Below are 12,426 nucleotides of genomic sequence, written 5' to 3'. Positions count from 1 at the left end.
CATGGCTGCATCAACAGGCTCAGATACAGGGTGGAAAATGATTGGTGGAGGCCCAGGAGGTTCACAGATATTTGCCTTTGGGTACATGGTACTTCCAATCCTGTGGGCCAATGTGCCTCAACTCAGAGAAGGATTATGGTTGTGCCATCACATCTCAGGTTCAGTCACTCCATGATCAGGTGGCCCAATGGGTCGAGAGTTTGACAGGCTCCCTAGGGCCTCAGTGCCCTTTGCTTGTTTGATGTACAACACCGGACCCAGAAACCCCCAGCTTAAATCTTGGGTGTGTGGTATTTTAGGATCAGGCTGGTGTGATATTTGGCTGCTGGAAAACTGGGCTTTTGGTGGTGAATGCAGCGATCTGAGGTGGTGGTGTGGTGGGCAGGTCTCAGCTTCTCCCTCTGCCCTTTCTCTCTAGAGCTCTCCACCTCCTCCTTCCTGCTCTGCCCGAGCCTCTTCCTCCTCTGGGGTGGAGGCTGTGCCAAGGAACCTGCCTAAATCCAGGGGAAGTGAATAAAGCCTGGGAGGTCCTGGATCTCAAGCTGGGTGCCGGGGCTGAGGGGTGCTGATTGATGGCCAGCAGGCTCCATTGATTACCAAGCAGGGTGTCTGATTCAGGGAGTGGGATGGTCTGGGTGGGATGAGTGCCCTGGATGACTTTGAGATAGTCCTACCCCATCCATCATGCATTTCTGTGCACTGGGAGGGAGACAAGTGAGGAACTCAGGCTGGCAAGTGGCCCAGGCCAGTGTAGACCAGGGTTCTGCTGAGGGAGGCAGAGGAAAGACTGAGAGTTGCTGTTAGAGACTATGGCCACTAGATGGCGCCAGAGCACCAGCAGAGCCACCCCTCTGCATCACCCAGACTTCACCTTCAGGTTCAGAGGCAAGGTTGGAGATGGGTCCTTGGGACACCAAGGAGGTGCCCAGAGCCTCCCATTTTGGTATGTGGTGCCTCTTTCCAAATTTGCCTATTCTGAGAGGGGGAAATATTTCTGCCATCACATCTGTGTTTCAATTCCTGCATGGTCAGTTGTCCCAATGGCTGGAGAGTTTGACAGCCTGTTGGGGGTCTGCCCTTTGACTGTAGGCAGATCTCTGGATCCTGAAATACCTACTTGGAGTCCTGGGTGTACCATTTCTATAATCAGGCTGGAGTGCAGCTTGACTTCTGGAAAGCTGGGCTTCTGGCTGTGAGGTACCAGAGACTCCACCTGGTGGATATTCTGGGATGGGCTGGGCTGGTCCCTGTGCCTTTTCTCTCCAGAGATCCTCCAAAACCTCCCCCTGCCCTCCCGCCTGGTCCTGTTGCTGCTCTGCTCACCCCAGTGATAAGGAACCCACCCCAGTCCAGGTAACATGATGAAAGCCTGGGTGATCCTTGATTTCAAGCTGTTCCAGGGCTGAAGGGTGCTGACATTCAAAGGCTGCTCATTTGACCTAAAAAGAGAGGTGTATGGCTGATTTCAGGGATGGGTTTATGTCAGGGGTGGGTGTAGGTGCCCCGGCGACTCTGAGATAGTGATACCTCTGCCTGTAGGGTATGTCAGTGGGCTGAGAGGAGAAGAATAAGGAAATCATGCTGGCAGGAGCCTGGACCAGATCAGAGCAGGGTTCGGCTGAGGGATGCAGAAGGCGGCCTGGGAGTTGCTTTTAGAGCCTGTGTCCACCAGAGGGTGCCAGAGGACGAGCAGAACCCCCTCTTCTGCTCCATGGCTGCACTTTCAGACTCACATTCAAGGTGGAAGATGGGTTGGGGGAAGCCCAAAGAGGTACCCAGACCTGGGGCTGGGTTACAGGGCACCTCCAGTCTCTGGACAATTTGCCTCATCCCAGAAAAAGGGACATGGTTCTGCCATCGCATCTCAAGTTCAATTCCTGCATGGTCTGGTTAACTAATGGCTAGAGAGTTTGACAGGCTTTCTTGGGTCTGAGTCTCCTTTGATTATTTGGAGGCCCAGCTCTGGACCCAGAAACACCTGGTTTGAATTTGGCTGTACAACTTGCTCGAATGATGCTGGTCCACCTGGAGTTGAGCTTCTGGAAGGCTAGTCTCCTGGCCGTGACTGCACTGCGTAAGCCTGGTGGTTTTGGGGGGCAGGCCATGCTCATACCCCTGCTGTTTCTCTCTGGAGGTCTCCTCACGCTTTTTCTCCCCTCCCACCTGAGCCTCCTTTCTCCTATGCCGGACACCTGCTGCAAGGAAGGTGCCTAAAACTGGGCAAGGTGAATAAAGGCTGGGGGTGGTTCCTGGTTTCTAGCTGGGTCCCAGGGCTGAAGGGAGCTGACTGATTTGGAGCCTGCTCACATGACTTAGAATGCAGGGTCCTCGATTTGAGGATGCGGGGGAGATGTCGTGTGGGGTGAGGGTCCTGGCCGACTGTGAGAGAGTCATGCCCCCACCCGCAGTGTAGCTCAGTGCACCCGAGAGGGGGAGGAGCAAGGGCATCGGGCTGGCAAGGGGCCCAGGCCAGCACAGACCAGGCTTCTGCTGTGCGAGGCAGAGGCGGGGCTGAGAGGTGCTGGTAGAGCACATGTCCGCCAGAGGGCGCCAGTGCACAGCAGGGCCCCTGCAGCTCCCTGGTCGCACCTCCAGGCTCAGAAGGGGGTTGGACATGGCCCCATGGAATCTCAAGGAGGTGCAGGAGCCAGGTGTTTGAGTTCAATTTGCCTCAACTCAGTGACAGAATGGAGTTTGCCACTTGTCTGATTCAGTTCCTGTCTGGTCATGTGGCCCCAAGATGACGGGGAGAGAGAAGATATCTGTGGTCTGAGTGTCCCTTGCTAGTTTGCAGACCTCTGGATGCAGAAACACCTGGCTTGAATGTGGTACATGCAGTTTTCTAGAATCAGCCTGGCAGGGAGTTTGGCTTCTGGAAAGCTGGCTTCTGGTCATGAATGCAGTGTGTTTTGTGGTGGTCATTTGGTGGGTGGGCTGTGATCATGGCTGGGCTCTCTCTCTCCACTGATCTCCAAAATCTGTCTGTCCTCTGCTCCTGAGGGGCTTCAGCCTCTGCAGGACACCCATTCAAAGGAAGCTGTCTAAATCCATGAAGGTGAATCATGGCTGGATTGAGTCCCAGGGAGGGAGGCTGCTGATTCAAAGCCTGTTGTCCTGACTTAAGTAGGAGGGTTGCTGAGTTCAGGGCATGTGGTAAATTCAGGCGGGGTGAGTGGCCTGACCAACTGTGAGTCAGTCAACCCCTCGCCCATCTGCATTTGAACACAGAGAGGAGGAGACGGGTAAGAAAATCACGCTGGATGGAGCCTCAGGCTAGTGCAGAGCAGGTTCCTCTGTAGGAGGCAGAGGGAGGGCTGGGACTGGCCGTTAGGGCCCATGTCTGCCAGATGGCTCAGGAGTAAGGGCAGAGCTCCTTCCCAAAGTCACCCCTCCTGCTGACAGCAACTCCATGGCTGACTCACCAAGCTCAGATACAAGGTGGGAAATGTTTTCATGGTGCGGGAGGGTTGCTGATTTTTGGGAGTGGGATAAAGTTGGATGGGGTGAGTGGCCTGGCTGACTGTGAGGCTTTCATGCCACCACCCTCGTGCACTGGAGTGTGCTGAGAGGGAGGGTGCTATGATAGTCACGCTGATAAGTGCCCCACCTGAGTGCAGAGCAGGGTTCCTCTGTGGGGTGTAGAGGAAGGGCCGAGACTTGCTGTGAGTGCCCATGTCTGTCAGATGGTGCCAGAGCACCAGCAGAACCCCCTCTGCGGCTCCATGGCTTCACTTTCAGCCTCAAATATATGGTTGGAGATGGGCTGGTGGAAGCCAAAAGAGGTGCCCAGAGCTGGGGCTTAGATACAGGGCACCTCCAAGTCTATGGACAATTTGCCTCATCTCAGAAGAGGAACATAGTTCTGCCATCTCATCTCAGGTTTAATTCCTTCATGGTCCACTGGCCCAATGGCTAGAAATTTTGACAGGCTGTCTGGGGTCTGAGTCCCCTTTGATTGTTTAGAGGTATGACTCTGGACCCAGAAATACCTGGCTTGAATTTTAGCCCTACAGTTTTCTGGAATCTGTTGGTCCATTTGGAGTTGATCTTCTAGAAATCTGGAATGCTGGTTGTGAACGTACTATGTCAACCGGTGGCTTTTTTGGGGGCAGGCTGTGCTCAGGCCCAGGCTCTTTCTCTCTAGAGACCTCCTCATGCTTTTTTTCCCCCTCCCACCTGAGACCCTTCCTCCTCTGCCAGACACCTGTTTGAAGGAAGCTACTGCAACTCGGTAACATGAATAAAGCCTGGGTGGTCCTCGGTTTCTATCTGGGTCCCAGGGCTGAAGGATGCTGATTGATTCAGAGCCTGCTAAAGGGACTGACAAAGTGGGGTCACTGATTTCAGGATGTGTGGGGAGAGTATCCAGGGTGATTGTAAGCGTTTCATACCCCCGCCCCCATAGTGTATCTCAGTGCGCCCGAGAGGGGGAGGAGCAAGGGCATCAGGCTGGCAAGTGGCCCAGGCCAGCGCAGACCAGGCTTCTGCTGTGGGAGGCAGAGGCAGGGCTGAGTTGCTGTTGGAGCACGTGTCCGCCAGAGGGCGCCAGCGCACAGCGGAGGCCCCTACAGCCCCCTGTTTGCCTGTCCAGGCTTCCAAGTGGATTGGAGATGGACCCATGGAACCTCGAGGTGGTGCCTGGAGCCTGGTTTGTGTTCATAATGCCTTGGACCCTGTGGCCCAATTTGCTGCAACTCAGTAAGGGGACAGAATTCTTCCATCACGTGTCTAATTCAATTCCTGTCTGGTCAGGTGGCCCCAAAATGACGGAGATTGACAGGCTGTCTGTGGTCAGAGTGTCCTTTGCTAGTTTGCAGGCAGACCTCCAGTCCCCAGAAACACCTGGCTTGAATGTGGGATGTGCAGTTTTCTAGAATCAGCCTGGCAGGGAGTTTGGCTTCTGGAAAGCTGGGCTTCATGTCATGAATGCAGTGTGCCTGTGCTGTCGTCTCTTGGTGGGGGGGGGGGGGGTGGACTGTGCTCATGGCTGGGTCTTTCTCTCCAGAGAGCTCCACAACCTCCATCTTCCACTGCACCTGAGCTGCTTCAGCCTCCGTGGGACACCCCCTTGAAGGAAGCTGTCTAAAGCTACATAAGGTGAATCACAGCTGATTTGTTTAGGATTCCAAGCAGAGTCCCAGGGAGGAAGGCTGCTGATTCAAAGCCTGCTGTCCTGACTTAAAAGGAGGGTGGCTGATGTTGGGGAGTGGGATAAAGTTGGGTGGGGTGAGTGGCCTGGCCGGCTGAGACAGTCACTCCCCTCGCCTCCCATTGTGCATTTCAGTGTGCTGATAGGGAGATAGGTAAGAAAACCACACGACAGGTGCCCCAGGCCAGTGCAGAGCAGGATTCCTCTGTGGGAGGCAGAGGAAGGGCTGAGACTTGCTGTGAGGGCCTCTGTCCACCAGCCTGAGCCAGAGGAACAGCAGAGCTTACCCGACCCCCACCTACTCTCACCACCATGGCCGCATCACCAGGCTCAGATTCAGGATGCAAAAGGCTTGGTGGAGGCCCAAGTGGGTACCCAGACATTTGCATTTGGGTACTTGGTACCTCCTACACTGCGACCCAATGTGCCTCAGCTCAGAGGAGGATTAAAGTTCTGCCACCACATTTCTGGTTCAATCTGTGCCTGATCAGGTGGCCCAATGGCTGGAGAGTTTGACAGGCGGCCTCGGGCCTGAGTGCCCTTTGCTAGTTTGAAGCACATCACTGGACCCAGAAACCCCTGCCTTAAATCTTGGGCGTGCGGAGTTGTAAATCAGCCTGGGGTGAAATTTGGCTTCTGGAAAGCTGGGCTTTTGGTCATGAATGCAGTGCATTAATGTGGTGGTGCTGTGGGGGCAGGTCTCAGCCTCTCCCTCTGCCTTTCTCTTTAGAGAGCTCCACCTCCTCCTTCCTCCTGTTCCACTTGAGCCTCTTCCTCCTCTGTGGGGGAGCCTGTCAAGGAACCTACCTCAATCCAGGGAGTGTGAATGACGCCTGGGAGGTCCTGGATCTCAAGCCAGGTACAGGGTTGCGGGGTGCTGATGGAGGGCCACCTGGTTCCACTAACTTACCAAGGTGTCTGATTTCAGGGAGTGGGGTGGTCTCAGTTGGGGTGAGGGCCCTGGCTGACTCTGAGATATTCCCCCCCATCATGCCTTTCAGTGCGCTGTGAGGGAGAGGACTTAGCAAATCAGGCTGGCAAGGGGCCCAGTCCTCTGCCTGGAGTGCAGACCAGGCTTCTGCTGTGGGAGGCAGAGGGAGGCCTGAGAGTGTTAGAGCAGATGGCCACCAGATGGCGCCAGAGCACCAGAGTGCCCCCCTTGCATCACCTAGACTTCAACCTCAGGCCCCCAGGCAAGATTGGAGATGGGTCTTGGTCCAGTGGCCCAATGGCTAGAGAGTTTGACAGGCTAACTCAGGTCCGATTCCCGTTGGTGGTTTGGAGGCACAACTCTGGACCCAGAAATACCAGGCTTGGATTTTGGCCCTACAATTTGCTGGAATCAGGCTGGGCCATGTAGAATGTACTTCCAGAAAGGTGGCCTTCTGGTTGTGAAGGCGCCGTGTCAGCACAGTGGTTTCGGGCGCAGACTGTGCTCATACCTGTGCTCTTTCTCTCCAGAGATCTCAAGCTTTTCCTTCCCTCCCACCTGATCCTCTCCCTCCTCCGCCAGACACCTGCTGCAGGGAGGTTACCTAAAACCAGGTAACTTTTACAAAGGCTGCATGGTCCTTGGGTTCATGCTGGGTCCTAGGCTTGAAGGGTGCTGACTGATCAGGGGCTGCTCATAGGACTTACCAAGTGGGGTTGTTGATTTCAGGGTGTGGGGTGAGTTCCGGCTCTGAGATTGTCACACCCCAGCCCGTAGCGTGTTTCTGGGCGCTGAAAGGGAGAGGAGGAAGGAAATCACACTGGCAGTGCCCCCGGGCCCTGCAGAGCGGACTTCTGACGTGGGAGGCTGTCAGGGCTCCGAGTTGCTGTTAGAGCAGCGCATTCTGGTTAAAGGGCTCTGGAGAACCCCGGAGACCCTCCACTCCTTCAGGCTGAAATACATGGTTGCCGATTGTATGACGAGACCCCATGGAAGTGCTCGGGGCTGAGATGGGGTTACAGGGCGCCTCTTATCATCTGGCCAATTTCTTTCACCTCAGGATACTGGCATAATTGCTCACACATCTTTGGCTCAAATTCAGCGTGTTTCTCTGATAAATGACCAGAAAATTTGACAGGCTCTCTGAGGGGACAAGCAAATACCTGGCTTGAATCTCGAATGTTCAGGTTTCTGAAACCGGGCTGACATCACGCCCTCTCTTCTTGGGTGTTCAGTTCGCTGAGAGGAAGGAGCAGAGGACACTCACGCTGGTCTGTGCCCAAGACCAGTGCTTCAAACGGCAAAGCCCCATCTTTAGCCCTGTTGTTTCTGGACCCAAGGGTCTGCCTCTGGAGCAACAGGGCCAGCTGACCCAGGGAGCCTGTCACACTCTGGCCCTGGGGCACCAATCTGGCTGACATGCCCGCCAGATGCTGAGGGCACAGCTGTGTCCCTGCCCTGAGGTGAGTCCGTTTGGCCAGAGCCGTAGAGGCTCCCTGTTTCCAGCCCAAGCCTCTGAGCATGTGCTGAGGGTCCCACAGTCCTCCCTCAACTGCACCTCTGAGCCTGGAGTCTCAGCCAGGCGTCTGCCAGGGGCTCTGCCTGGGCTGGGGTTCAGCCTGGCGACCTTCATCTAACACCGTCTCTCAGCCCTTCCTCCTGTTTCTCAGCCGCCCTAGAAGCTACCCGGGCCTTGGGCCTGAGCTGCTCGATTTCATTTCTCCTCAGCTGCTGAGCCGAATGAATGCCCTAGATGCTGAGGTATTTCCCTCTCACAGTGTCCCCGAGTGCTCACCCCAACTTACCCCACCCCAATACATAAAAACCTCTGCATCCCCACCATTGGGTACCGAGAGCCTTCTTTAAATCAGTCCCAGCTGCCTTCCCTCTCAGGCCCTTCCCTTAGTTCTGCTCCTTGAAACAGCGATTGCAGACAGGACATAGAGGTTCAGATGGAAGGGGAAGAAAGAATCTGGGGAGAACTCCTGAAAGATAAAGCCCAGGGATTCCTGTCTGCCCCCTCAAAATAGCACCACTTTCACAAGCTCCCTTCATGACCACCAGCCCCGTTGGACATGTGATGACTTTACAGAAGCTGCAGGATTGGTAATTGTGAGGCCAAGATTCAAGCAGATATTGTGGGTCCAGTGTCCCTGCCCCCTGAGAAACTAAGAGCAAACCAACCCCAGAGAATGTGTCCACCTCTCTGGCCCCTGGGCAGCCAGAGCTGGATGGAACTACCCATCAGATGCAGAAAGCAAACATCTTTCTGCTCCCTGATGCGAGTCAATTTGTGCCAGAGAGTCAATAGCGCCCTGTGAGCCATCTTAACACATCCTAGGACTCCCACTAACCCCTCTTGGCACCACCTCGTAGCCTGGAGGTGCAGCCAGGGGGCTTCAGATGGGCTTTGTCTGTGCTCTGGCCCCTTCCGGAGGCCGTCTCCTCTAACACTGACTCTCAGCCTTTCCTCCGGTTTCCCTCAGCAGCCCCCCAGGGCTCTCCTGGCCTTGGGCAACTGCCAGCTTGATAGAATTCCTCCTCACCTTCTAAGCCAAGTGAAGTGCCCAGAAAGAGGGGCAATTCTCTTAAAGACTCCCAGCACGCACCCCCCCCACCCCAACTTAATGCATTAAAATCCTTTTAATTACCCTACTTTAATTCCCGAGACCTTTAAGTCTGCTCCCTGAAACAGGGCTTGGGGACAGGAAAACGAGGCCCCAAAGGAAAGAGAGGAGGGAATTTGGGGGAGGGGTCTTGCAGCGCAAAGCCTAGCGAATTGCACAGTCGCCCAGTGGAACCAGCACCACTGTTAGACGCTCCCTTCCCGACCATCAGCCCCTTTGACGCATGACAATGACCTGGGTGGGGGGCGGGGCCAAGATTCAAGACAGACATTTCCCGTCCAGAGTCCTGCCTCTGAGAAACAGAAAGCAATCCATCCCCAGAGAACCTGTCAAACTCTCCCGCAGCTGGGCCACCCAGGCAGGCTGGAAACGCCCATCAGATGCTGAAGGTGTTAAGTCCCCTCCCTGAGGTGAGGCCATTTGGGTCAGAGTGTTGGAGGCACCCCAACCACCCCCAAATCGATGAGCCTGTGCTGAGTGCTCCCACATTCCTTCTTCCACTCGGGCTCTGAGCCTATTCGAATGTGCTGCCAGGCAGCGGCAGAGGGTCTCCGCCGGGGCTCCGTGCGGCCTGGTGACCATCTGCTCTGACCCCATCCCTCAGCCCTTCCTCCCGGTTCCCTCAGCAGCCCCTGCAGCTACCCTCTCCTTGGGCCCTGGCCGCTTGATTTCACTGCTCCTCAGCCACCCAGCACAGTGAAGTACCCCAGACACTGGGTCCTTCTCAGTCTCCCGCACGCAGCCTACCCGATCCCCGGACATTCAAACTCTCCGCCTCCCCACCCACTGCGTCTTGAGTCTTTAAATCAATCCGCTTTCATTCGCAAGACCTGCCTTCAAGTCGGCTCCTTGCGATACAGAGGTAGAGGCCAGAAAAAAAAAAAAAGGCTCAGATGGAAAGTGAGGTTTGGGGAGACGCCTTGAGGAAGAGACCCAGGGCTCCTCCAGCCGCCCCGAGCACCCGCCCCTTTCACACCGGAGGACCTCAGGAGGCCGGCGGCTCGGAACCTGTACGTCCGAGACTCAAGACAGATATTTGCGTGTCCAGAGTTCTGCCTCTGAGAAAACAAAGGTTGCGTTTCCTTCCAACAACAGCTCGCAGCCCTCGCCTCTCATTCCCTCGGCGGCTCAGCAGGACGTGCTGGCCTCGGACCCATGCCAGCTGGAGGTCCTTTCTCCTCCCCTTTAGCGCAAGGACTGCCCAGCAGCCGGGGCCTTCCCTTCTCACAGGCGCCCAGAGCGCTCACCTCGGCCGCCTCCGCCCCAAGCGTGAGACTCCCCGCCTCCCGGTTCCCGAGAGCCTTGTTTATTTCAACCCCTGCGCTCAGGGCGGCTCCCGGAAACCCGCTTAGACACGGGGAAAAAAGCTCAGATGGAAGCACAGTTAGAAACGCAGGTAGAACTCTTGAGAGACAAGGTACCTAGATTGGCACAGGTGCCACAAAAAATGTGCCCTTTTAACATGTTCCGTTCACAAACATCCACATTTCCCCCCCTTTTTTTCAGGGCTACACCCGCAGCATATGGAGATTCCCAGGCTAGGGGTCCAGCTGCAGCTACAGCTGCTGCCTATGCCACAGCAACACAGGATCCAAGCTGTGTCTGTGACCTACAGCACAGGTCACAGCAACACCGGACCCTTAACCCACAGAGCGAGGCCAGGGATAGAACCAGCAACCTCATGGTTCCTAGTTGGATTCGTTTCTGCTGCACCAAGGTGGTAACTCCTGAAAAAAATTTTTTTTAATGTAACAACATCATGGAGGCTCGAGGCTTGAAAACTGCAAGCCCAAGATTCAGACAGACATGTCAAATCCAGAGTCCTGCCTTTTGAGAAAGAAAAACCAATCTGACCCCAGAGAATTTGTCAAATTGGGCTGCCTGACTGGGCTTGACATGCCCATCAGATGCTGAAGGCACAGGCCTGTCCCCTCCCTGAGGTTAGGCAATTTAGGCCAGAGGGTCAGAGTCACCCTGTAACCAACCCCAAGACGCTGGGCACCTCCCTAAAAAAAAAGGGAAAAAAAATGTGGATGTTTGTGAACGGAGCATGTTAAAAGGGCACATTTTTTTGTGGCACCTGTGCCAATCTAGGTACCTTGTCTCTCAAGACACGTATTTCCCCTTCCTGAGGTGAAGCAATTTAGGACAGAGTGTCAGAGGCACCTTGGAATTAACCCCAACTCTCTGGGCATGTCCTGGGGTACTTACCAACCCGAATTCAAGCCCACCTCTGAGCCTAGAGGTGTGGACAGGGAGCTGCAGATGGGATCTGCCTGTGCTCTAGCGCCATCTGGCGGCAGGCCCCTCTAATGACAACTCTTCACGCTTCCTGTTTCCCTCAGCAGCCCCCAAGAGGGCACTGGCCTTAGGCACCTGCCAGCTTGAAGTCTTCCTCCTCACATTTAAGTGCCACGACTTACTCTGCAGACTGGGGGTATTTCTCAAAGTCTCCTAGAGCGCTCACCCCAATGGAACCAACTGCAATACCTCAAAACCCTCTGCCTCCCCGACCACCGGGTCTTGAGCACTTTCTTTAAGTCAATCAGCTTTCCTTCATGAAACCTGCCTTAAAATCTGCTCCCTGACAGAGGTTAGAGGTCAGGAAAAAAAAAAAAAAAGGCTCAGGGGGAAATAGAAGAAGGAAGTTTGGGATAATGTCTTGAGTGAAAAAGCACAGTGATTCAAACTGCCAGCTACTACAATCATCACAACATTTACAAGCTCCATTCAGGACTACCAGCCCCTTTTCCACATGACAACTTTACAGAAGCCAGTGACTTGAAAATGATAATTCCAGGATGCAAGACAGAGATTGGTGGGTCCGGAGTCCTACCTCTTGAAAAACAAAGGCTGGTCTGACCCCAGAGACCTTGGAAAACTCTCTGGCCCTTGGGCTATCTGACCAGGTTGGAATAGCCAATCTGATGCTGAAGACACACTTATTTTTCCTTCCTGAGTTTCACCAATTGGTCCAGAAAATCATAGGTGCCCTGAAATTAGCCCCACACTCTAGGCACCCAACTTTCACCCCATCTTTGAGCCTGGAGATGCAGCCAGGGAGGTGCAGGAGGCTCTGCCTGTGCTCTGGTGCCACCTGGTGACCATCTACTCTAACACCAACTCTCAGCCCTTCAAGCTCAGCCCCTCTGGGGCTGCCCTGGCCTTGGATGTCCCCCAGCTGGATTTGGTTCCAGATCTCCCTCTCAACCCAAGGAAATGCCCTACAGACGGAGTCATGACTTTCTCGACGTCTCCCAGCACGCCCCACCCTAGACCACCCACTACCTGAAATCTGTCAGAGGCCCCGCATTTTCAATCCTGTGAGGAGGATTTAAAACAATCAGCACCCTTTAGGCCCTTGAGCCAGACTTAAATCAGTAAACCTCCACCCCCACGCATGTTACAGGTTTTCAGATGGGTCCCACTAACAGGGTTCCGGTAGAGGAGGAAGAGGCTCAGATGGGAAGGGAAGCAGGACACTTGGGGAGGACACCTGAGAGAAAAAACCCACAGGGACTCAAAGCCGACCACCAATCTATCAGGAGGTTTCCACGCTCCGTTCATGAAGAACAGACCCCTTTTCTTTTCCTTTCTTTTTTTCCCCTTTTAGAGCTGCAGGGTCATATGGAAGTTCCCAGGCTAGGGGTCAAAATGGAGCAATGGCTGCTGGCCTACACCACGGCTCAGAGCAATGCCGGATCCTTTAACCCACTGAG

At 54.7% G+C, this 12,426-nt stretch overlaps 1 long non-coding RNA gene across 3 annotated transcripts in view; it reads right to left on the bottom strand.

The window, feature by feature from the left end:
• The window catches only part of LOC110255343 (uncharacterized), a 63,756-nt gene that overhangs the window by 5,031 nt on the left and 46,299 nt on the right, over positions 1 to 12,426 (bottom strand). For 2 of the 3 annotated variants that reach the window (XR_014843300.1, XR_014843301.1), the window contains exons 2-3: positions 6,788 to 6,871; positions 483 to 1,439 (exon numbers count right to left, since the gene is read on the bottom strand). This is a non-coding gene — a long non-coding RNA (uncharacterized LOC110255343). The remainder of the gene's footprint in view (positions 1 to 482; positions 1,440 to 6,787; positions 6,872 to 12,426) is intronic. The other variant, XR_014843302.1, reaches the window with a different exon arrangement.

The sequence above is a fragment of the Sus scrofa genome, chromosome 4 (genome assembly GCF_054392235.1).
Source record: "Sus scrofa isolate SSC_HxYL_T2T_F1_AM1 chromosome 4, Sscrofa_HxYL_maternal_Yorkshire_Landrace_v2.0, whole genome shotgun sequence".
NCBI classification, from domain to species: Eukaryota; Metazoa; Chordata; class Mammalia; order Artiodactyla; family Suidae; genus Sus; species Sus scrofa.
Note: the sequence above shows the minus strand (reverse complement) of the source record. Positions and strands in the feature narration are given on the sequence as shown.